A 10254-nucleotide genomic window follows, 5' to 3' on the forward strand; every position below is an offset into this window, starting at 1 on the left:
ATCTGCTCTTATATAATGCTATTAATACGCTCGACTGAATCTCACAAGGCCACAAATTGTAAATAAAAAAAATCCGAATAAAAATTGCGAGATTAGTGCATATTGAAGAAAAAAAGAAGAGAGAGAGAGAGAGATGTCGCGACGACTTTTCAGACTAAAAAAAATTTCAAGGAAATCGAAAGCGTTACTGCAAATAATAAAAGAAATATTGGGATGTTGTGATAGGTTGCATGAGGTTGCGATTTTCCGTACTGACGAACGAGAATTTTTACATGTGACCGATAATTATACTGTAACGGTAATTTATCATTGGCGGCATTCGATCACGTTGCCGTGACATGATCTCCCGGCGGATCCGGTCGGCCGCCGGTTGCGCGATTATATCGCGCAGTTGCAATCCGCACACAGAGAGGAAGAATTCCGGTCGAGCGGGCGCACTAAGGGAGCACGACGCTCTCGACGTTGCTCTCTGGGGTATGCCCGAGTAAATCAGCTACTGTCAGGATGGATGTGGAATGGATATGATGGTGCCGGGCGAAATGATTGGCGTACCGGCCCGCGGGGGACCAATCGTAACCGCAGTAATGGATCATCGATTTTTCCGTGACCTCCGGGATAAACGGTCCCGATGGGGGTGACTTCGCGGCCTCGTCCCTGAAATTACGATTTTCCAAGCAAGCGACGGCGTGGCGGCGTCTTGACCGCCTTCACCGATTTGCCGAACGGTACGGGCCAACAAATAAATTAGTCAAAGCGGGGATTTAAGGCGTCCTCGGTTTCCATTAGACAAGCTTCTCGACGAGGAGAGAACGAAGGAGTATGGTACTGGGACGCCTGTCCGACCTCCTCGCTGTCGCTATTTGTCTGGGAGGGAAGCCAAGTTGAAAGAAGCTAATTTCGAGTCTCAAGCTGGTACCGCAGAAAACGCGGTCTCCTTCTGTTTTTCGTGCCTCTTCTATAAGAGAAAAACTGTTTAATAACTATTTGTAACTATGACTATATATTACTATAATTATAATTATGACTACTATAGTATTAGTAAAAATAACTATATGTATAGTTTTGTCAATTAATACATGTATGTAGTTGGCAATCGAAAATGACTATAATTATAATCAAATAATTATAATTATAGTTATTTTCAGGAAGGGACAATCATATTAATATGAGATATAGTATATGCTTAAGATATTATTAAGATATTATATAATATAGTTGTTCTTATTATAAAATATCAAATAGTTTTTCTCTCAATGCTAGAATACATATCGCTGTCCGAGGCACGTAAGTGGTTCTTCGAGTCAAGTTTGTCAGTGGATTACGATTACGTTTATAAACGAGCAACATTCTTGGACTAATCGACATTGTAAAATCGCGAAACGTCGATTTATATGTAAACTTCTTATGATATAAACGTTATCTTTACGAAAATCTATATGTGATTCAATACAACAAGGAAAATTGCAAGCATAAATAAGAGCACAGTTGGTCTTGATATAGCAGCGTGTTGCGTTTGGCGCAATTGCATAAAATGAACTCGATAACAAACATATAAACATAAATAACGTGCGAACATGTTTAATCATGAATGAATTATTATTATTCATTTTCTTGTTACTTGCATATAAAAGCCATCTTTTTCTCTTAGTTAATCGATTTATTTGCCTTCAGACTGATTCTGATTAAATTTGCTGCGAGATACAGAAGAGAGAAAAAAAGGAAAAAGAAACTGCGTAGTGAAGTAGTAATTATTTTATTTAATGTATCGCTTATTACTTTATTTATCATTTATAACGTATTATAAAGATTTTACCTCCTAATTTTTTGGATATAGTGGAATATATCTAAAATTTCTATCGATTTTCTAAATTCAATAATTTTAATGCTGTTAGAGAAAATAAAACGCTATTATTATTTTTAGTGTAATACATTATGGGGAATACATTAAACATATGTAATTATCTCGAATACTCTCTAAATTCTTTGGAGAGGAATTTCACACTAAAGAGAGAAAATTCTGTCAATCTTGAAAAAGAATAATAGAATTTTCAATCCTTTTTTAAGAATAAGATTTCACTCTTTACAGTGACATTTCACCCCAACGAATTTAAAGAATAAAAGAATTGCACTAATCTTTTACTATCCGCTTCCAAATATATGCGAAAGTCTACAAAAGAATCGAAGAAACACATCTATGATATTACGCAAATGTCTAACTTTCTTGGATTGTTTTTCCGTGTTAGCCGTGCAAGTAGATCTCGTAAATTTCATCATTTATCGCGCGTACTCACAGTTGACAAGGTCGCGCGCGATTACATTTGACTTTTCGCGTGCAATCAGTATCTATTTTCGCTTCGCGTCAGTACGCTCTCTCGGACGTTACTAGACATATTCGCCGTTCTCCATTGCAGCACGTGTAAGCTAAATAATTTAGTAGCTTGTTCCGCTACAATTAGCGCAGACATCGGAACGGTGCTTTATCGCATCAGCGGATCGATAAATTGGATAAGGCAACGGCAGGGGTGCTTAATTACGCAACTCTGTTGCCGTGGTGGTAAAAAAGCATTGCAATTTTTCACACATACATTACGCGATATGTATTACTTCCAGCGGCTTAGCATTACTTCGTTTATAATAAACGACAGTATCGTAATCGTGACGAAAATGAATTTCGTGATTTCGTGACGTAGATACAGGTACGCTTTGCCATCCCTCTCGAATCCAACTCGATTCAATTAGCAATTAAATTTGCACCGCGATAGAATTTTACCGTAATTGTGATTCAAATAGTAATCGTTTTAATATGAGCTACTACATTTAATATGAGCTACTTCTCTTTTAATCAAATGCAAGTTCTGATTAAATATTAAGATCAATCTTGAGCTTTTATATCATGAAATAAATTTATATTTTTTGTCAATCCATGTCGATGAAATTTTCAATTAAATATACATACAAATGAGATTTGAATGTTTAACATTGATTAAAATAGCTTAATTAAAATTAGACTTTATAATTTTACAAATTTTACAAATTATTTGTAAAATATCTATTTATAATTATTTTTGCTAAATATTGTGTATATAAAATATATTCAATTTCTTTTCTTTATAATTCAAGCTTAGGTGATATATTTGAGAGAGGAATATATTATATAATTATTCTCAAAATAGATAATTTCAATCAAACGAGATTAGTATTAATTCTTATAGAGAACTTTGATATGTAACAATTGCATTAATGATATGACCGGATCTCCACGATTATGTGAAAATCACAATGTGACAGTATAATTGGATAATTCTGTTAATAACATGATTACCTATTATTCAGGTTAACAAGCGCATATATTGACTTGATTCGTATTTTGGAATCACACTTAAGTCTAATCTTATCTAATTCAGTGTCCCTTTCTTTTTTTCAATTTTCATTTTGCAAAAATACATCATATTTTATATCTATATTTAGCAACCATGCACAGGATCTCATAATAATAATGTAAGTTATTAAAATGTATGGCATATTTCATAAAGCTACAGGATTAAATAATTTAAATGTAAATTTAAAGAAAATAAAATATTTGATACTAGTAAAAAGATCATTTAATGATACTTCTGGATGCTAATTTTGTCAAAAGATATAGCTCTGATGAAATGATGAGGAAATTTTTTTTCTATACAATTACGTTATTAAATTTATAAAATTGTTAAATTTATAAAATTATTTATAAAATTGTTTAGAAAGGCAATATTTGCTAATCATACTATGGTAATATGATTAACGTTTTTAATATTTCAGATTTTTCACCGTAATATAAGATGAAATCGTTAAATGAGAAATAATCTCAGATAATCTCATATTTATAAATATTATCGAGTATAAGAATCACAAGAAATAATAAATGCTAATATGTTAAGATATTTTATTATGTGGTATTATACATAGTATTACGTAACACAATCTTTTTTGAGAAATCGGGTAAATGAAAGTACGCAGTAGTTGGAACGTGATCAAATAATAATGTCAATCAGTGCAGAAAATTGATTGCATGTGTTTCATTAAAAACAAATGTTCTTCGACTCTCTTTAGAAGTCATCATCAGCGTTACAGTTCTTCAAAAATATGAGACATCATGCATCAATAGCAGTCACTTAAGAATTGAAAGATCCTAAGTGAAGTACATGAATCTTGCAATCTTATACAATTCATTTTATTTGATGCTGAGAGATGTGATTAACGGAACAAATAATTATAAGAATAAAGTCCAAGAATTCGTGCAATAACCATTATAAAAGATATATATAGTCAGAGTATAAGATAATACTAATTAATCAAGGTACGGTAGAGTAACAACTTTTTTTTATTATTTCAGTGATTTGTTGAATTTTTTTTTTAATTGTGAAACGGTAACAGCAACACAGATAATCGAGAGTCTGCAGAAACTATTATATGTTAATATTAAGAAAACTGTCCTTCTTGCGGGACACGAAACCCAATAACGCAATAGTCTCGGGATGTCATTTATCAAGCTTAGCGGTTAGCTGCGTTCAAGGGGGTGTTCGAACGAACGAGCGAATGTAATAAAAAGCTCGGGTGCATAAGCCTGTTTACAAAGTCTGGCTACGTTCTGCGGTGGTATAGCGGGTTGCGTACAGAGCGCTCTAGAGCACATTTATCGTCACTACGGACCGCCCACATTAGACGAAGGACATAAATCCCTGAAAGTAATCCAGGACGATGCGTGGAGACTCGCGCGAACGCATTCACCCCCATATTCGGGGTGATACGTCGACTTGAATTTGATTATAGAAGCCACAGAAAGAGAGAGAAAGAGAGAGCCGGAGGGTGTACGTCGGTTGGTGGATGTGTAGGACATGAAGCATACGCGGGGGACAGGGGGAACATAAAAAGGGACGTGTTTTATTTAAAACCGACGGTCGGCACTCCGCTAAAGCCGTATGTAGCGATGTACATTGTGCGCGCGCACGCCACCGTTATAGCGGGGAATATACCTTATGCATTATTCAACGTGATATCGATATTACTAATTCAATTGCAATTCCACTTTTGTGAAACGCGGATCCGGTCGGGAATCCCCGGGCATACTTGCTGCCTAATTAATACAGTGACGTTGAAAATTATTCTGGCCAAAACGAGATACGTTTTGATTGCCGTCGCGACCTATCAAGTCGCTCATGTATAACGTGTGACCCTTTCGAAAACGTTTATCTTTTACTTACACGCAGCTCTATAATCTCTTTTCAAAAATTGTAAGAGAATGTAAGAGAGTGCTTATTAAAGCCGCGCTCCTCATCGTTGCATACGAGCATAACGAAGATATTTCTCTCTACACGGCCAAAGACGGCCCTGACGTAATGGATGCATTTACCTTGGTAGCACATAAGTGCTTTGATAACGATAGAAATTGCGCCATGGACACGGCGTTACTAATAACTGCCAAAGAACATGTCGCTTCTCCGAATTCTCCGAATAAGTACATACCGTCAGAAGTCACGGCTCGTTACGGCCGCCTCAGTGAACGATACAACAGTTGTGTGTACTGTGTACACGTATCCGTTCTAATTCGATTATTTCGTCGATATATATAATTCAGATATCAGTGCATTAGAAGGGCTCAAGCTAATTATCTGTAGGTAGACAAGCCCCTCTTAACACGTTGAAGGACGACGGGGACAAAGTTTCCGAGTTACCTTTCGGCTTTCATGTGGTTCACGTCTTCTGCTGTTAGACTGTTACAAGTAAATTGGTAATTGGGTCATTGCGATGGTAACGTCGTATCACTGTACATTAAAATCACAAGTTCTACATACGCTAAGTAGATGTCAATACTGAAAATCCAAGTATGAAGTACTTTCATATATATATATATATAAAATGTATGTATATATGTATGATTTCCGTGTAAAAATAATATACTGTACCGCATACAAAAAATGAATTCACATATTTAACTCTTTGATGTCACATTATGCGAACGATACACTTACAGCGAATTCGGATGAATGCATTGGTACACATTGATGCACATTAAAGCCGTTACACACTGATTTAATCTAAGCGTGAAAGTGAAATGCAAATGTTTCGAATTATAAAATAAATATTTTACTTTGCATAATAAAATATATTAAAGATTTCACGATTTAACCCGTTTCTATATTTCTATTAAACACATTTTTACTGCAATTTGTGTACAGCTTTAATATGCACCAATGCATTGAGTGCGTATATTCAATCGAATTCGCTTATTAATTATAGATATTGTACACTCAATCCAATTCGATTGTTTTTAACTTTTGTAAAAATGAAAATTTTGTTTAATCAAAATGCAAGATAAAGAAACGTAACAATATCAAGTAAATGTATCTTTATTAATTTAGTATAATTAAATATTAATTATTATTATTTAATTATAATTAAATATTAAATATTAACTTAATAATTAAATAATAAATAAATTTAGTAATTAAATAAATTAGAAAAGTTATAAACAATGAAAAAAGGATTGGAAAAGCATTAGAAAAAGAAAAACCTGGTATGCTATATCAAAAATGGCATCGAAGAATTAAACGTGTAGAATATCATTTCTTTTTTATGGAAAAATCACATACATATCACATACAACTAAATCACATACATGTAGGAAAAAACATTTATTATACATGGATTAGTAATGGATAATTTCTCTTACGCCTCGAATTTTTATTGGACTGTGAATACTCTGAATAATTTGAATTGTTGACTCTAATCTGTAACAGTTAAACTCGCGAGCAGATTAATGTATACATCGTAAAACAATATTCTGAATTTTAATAAATCATTTGTTTAAATAATAATATTTACTAAATATAAAGATATGTTTAGTACAAGAGCCACATTAATTTGATTAAATTGACTAAATATTTATTTACTGTAAATAATTGGCATTTTTCCAATAAATATTTATTAAAATTAAATACATTTTTTTCACTGTATCTCACAAACAAATTGAGAGATCCCTATTAGATTCACAAGTTTTCTATAAATATATAAAATAAAGTTACGTTGATATTACCATTTCATTAACTTTGATTTCCAATTTTCTTCTAGATTTGTTCGACGATTACTGAGAATAAGGAAAAATATCTAGTTCACGATCTCTCAGAATTACTTAAACAATTAAACCATTACTTTGCGCAATTTCCAACTTTCTCGTATTATTCTGAAGGATCAAATTCGATAAAGAGTGAAATGATTTCACATTATCATTTGCTATTATATATTAAATAAGAGCGCATAAATTGTTGTCTGTACACCCGTGTTATTTTGTTTTTCCCAATTGCATCATTATCCATCGTATCGGCTATGATAATTTTACTAATCGAGTAATGAGCGGTTTGCATAAATGAACAGCGGTATCTCTGATTTTCTACCATCCGACGATCTACATGGGGAGCTAAATGTGATCGCGTCGAGATCTGGTATGAATACGAATACACAGAATTTACTATAGAAGAGAAATCCATTTTATATGACATTTTATCAAATGCTATAAATTCAAAACAATCTCACCCTACATGTAGATGTAAATATAACTTCCAGAGTAATTTTTACTTAACTATTATTGCATTCACGCCATTTCAGAAATTTTTAATTTAGAAAACATCAAGAACGACAGACAAATTAATATTGTACGAAACACATTAGATAATTAATTTTCTTCATTTAAGTGAGTTCCATCACTTCATGTTTACTTGACAACTAATTCTTAAATTTGCTACATTCAATGTTATAATTTCAAGAAAACTTATAATTTCATAAAAATGAGATTTGTCAAACGAAATTTTAATAAAAGAAACATTTTTCCCGTTTTTTGTTAAGAAATCCCTTCGGTACAGTTCGTTATCAAGTACACCCCCACATTATTGCGATAAGATTACATCTCATCAGAAGTTGTATAACGGAACTTTCAAAAAAGGATCGTTTTGTATTTAAAAGATTGGCGATTTATTCACCCAACCGAGTATTCGTGTACTGAGGGTCGCAGGGGTAAAGCGACCCTGAATCAGTCGTAAATTCTTCAGTCGCATTGGGTTTTGCAAACCTAACTGTGAAAAGGAATCCTCGTGAGGAAGCCGTCGATCGTGTAGGTCGAGTGAGGGGACGAAGGGAGAGGACAACCTGCTGGTTTCGAAGGAGCGATTCGACGATTTCGAAGGTCGGGGCGTATCGAATCGGCGGGATCGTCCGGCGGGACGGAATGGAACGGCCGGGGGTTGACGAGGCGGGATAGGGGTCGCAGTCCCTTCGCAAGCACGACGTAAAAGTATATTACTACACGTGACGGAGAAGAGCCTCACCGTGTGCAGAAAGGGAGAGACTTACGCCGAAGTGTGCGTAAGTTTGCCGTCGCTTTTGAGGGTGCACGTTTATATACACACACATACTTACAAGCACATCGTGTACGAGGTTGCGTGTGTACGCGGGACGTGTAATTTGTTCGTGTTACGTTACGTGGAAGATCGAGACCGTCCTCCGTCGGGTGCCTTACCCTCCTCTACGTCTTTCCCGCCTGCGTTCTAATAAAAAAGTGCAATCTTTCTCCTCCAGCGTTACATTACGCCCGGCATCCCCCGTCCGTTCTCCCTCGCACTGTAGCACATAGCGTTACTGTCGTCGTCGCCACTACGAGAGATTCGTATTCCTAACGCGACACGGTGGATTACGGGATTTATCGCGGATCGTACGTCCCTACGTATCTCTTTGCTCAGTAACAGACCTTCAAATGGAATGAATCTCTCACTGGTGGACGGCAGTGGCGTCGGCGGCGATTTGATGCGCCGCATCGTTACCGTCAGAATCCTTTTCTCTCACTCTGCCTGCAAATAGAGCGTAAATACACAGTGCGTGGATGGTTCCGGGTTTTACGCGAGCTCGCGAATGTGCGTGCCCGCTCTGTCGGGGATAATTAAATGGCAGTCTTAACGTCGCTTTTTACGTTTCGCTCGCCTGGCTGTTAATAATTTTGCGCACGCAATGTTGAAGGACCACGTCGGACAAGCACGACAGAAAAAAAGAGAAAAAAATTGTTTTACTCTGAATTCGCGCGCTCGCATTTCAAGCTTTCGAGAGAAGCGTACACGGTTCTTTTCACTCTTCGTTCCGACCTCTGTCTGTTAGATGAAAACGATCTACCTTTAGCTTTTCTGTTGCGACACAACTTTTTAATGCAGTATAATTTTATACAGTGTGATTCTATTTACTATTTAATTATTCAGTGGTGCACAGCAATGTTAAGTTAAAATAAAGTAATCGTTGAATTATTATATAAAATAGAAATCATATAATTTATAAATACTCATTTAAGTAATATAATAATTTATATATTTTTTAATGCAATTTAAAATTTTATATATTTTTTATTGCAATGTAAAAATCTATTATTTATATTTCTCTCTATTATTTATATTTGACTTGTATTGTGAAAGAAAAAAAAATTATAGAATATAATAACAAAATATTATTAGAAATATTCAAATTAAAAGCGATAGTATATTGGAGCGAGAAACTAATAATTTTTGGGAATTTTTTAGCAGGAGAGAACGTAATACTATGATTAAATATAAGAAAATATTAAAAAGAGGGTTGTTCCCCTTTTATACTCTCCTAAAGGTCGATAGACATTATTTGTGGACGAATTTATTCTGCGGGTTTCTCGACAGTTGGCGGACTGTAATTTTATTAGTTTTGATACAGAAATCTATCAGAATAATTTTAATGTTGGAAAAAAGCGCGACGTTCTTTAGAATAATTCAATTGAATGTTATTGCAATTAAGATTGTCGCCTTATTAAATAAGCCATCAATTTAATAATTATTATTAGTTTTGTCACTGAAAGATATTCTTGTGACACTTTTGTCCTCAAGTCACAATTACCCTGATTGACCCTAGACCCGCCTCTGGTTTAGGTCATTGGCCTAAAACTGGGGGGATGCATTTTCCCTGGCAGGGTACGATGACATACGAGGAATATAATTTATTAGCTTAAGAGTTAATTTAGAAGTAAGTCACATAGGAACCTAAAATTTTCAGTTTAATTTCTATTAAAGGAGATAAAAATGTTTAAATGTAATAAGATGTGAAAATAAAATATTAAAAAATTTCTAATATTTTAGCATAAATTTAAGCTTACTATTTGAACATACAAAATGCATTCAATTTCGTAAAATCTGTAAAATAGTTCTTCAATTAAAAAAT

The sequence above is a fragment of the Atta colombica genome, unplaced genomic scaffold (genome assembly GCF_001594045.1).
Source record: "Atta colombica isolate Treedump-2 unplaced genomic scaffold, Acol1.0 scaffold102, whole genome shotgun sequence".
In the NCBI taxonomy this organism is placed as follows: domain Eukaryota; kingdom Metazoa; phylum Arthropoda; class Insecta; order Hymenoptera; family Formicidae; genus Atta; species Atta colombica.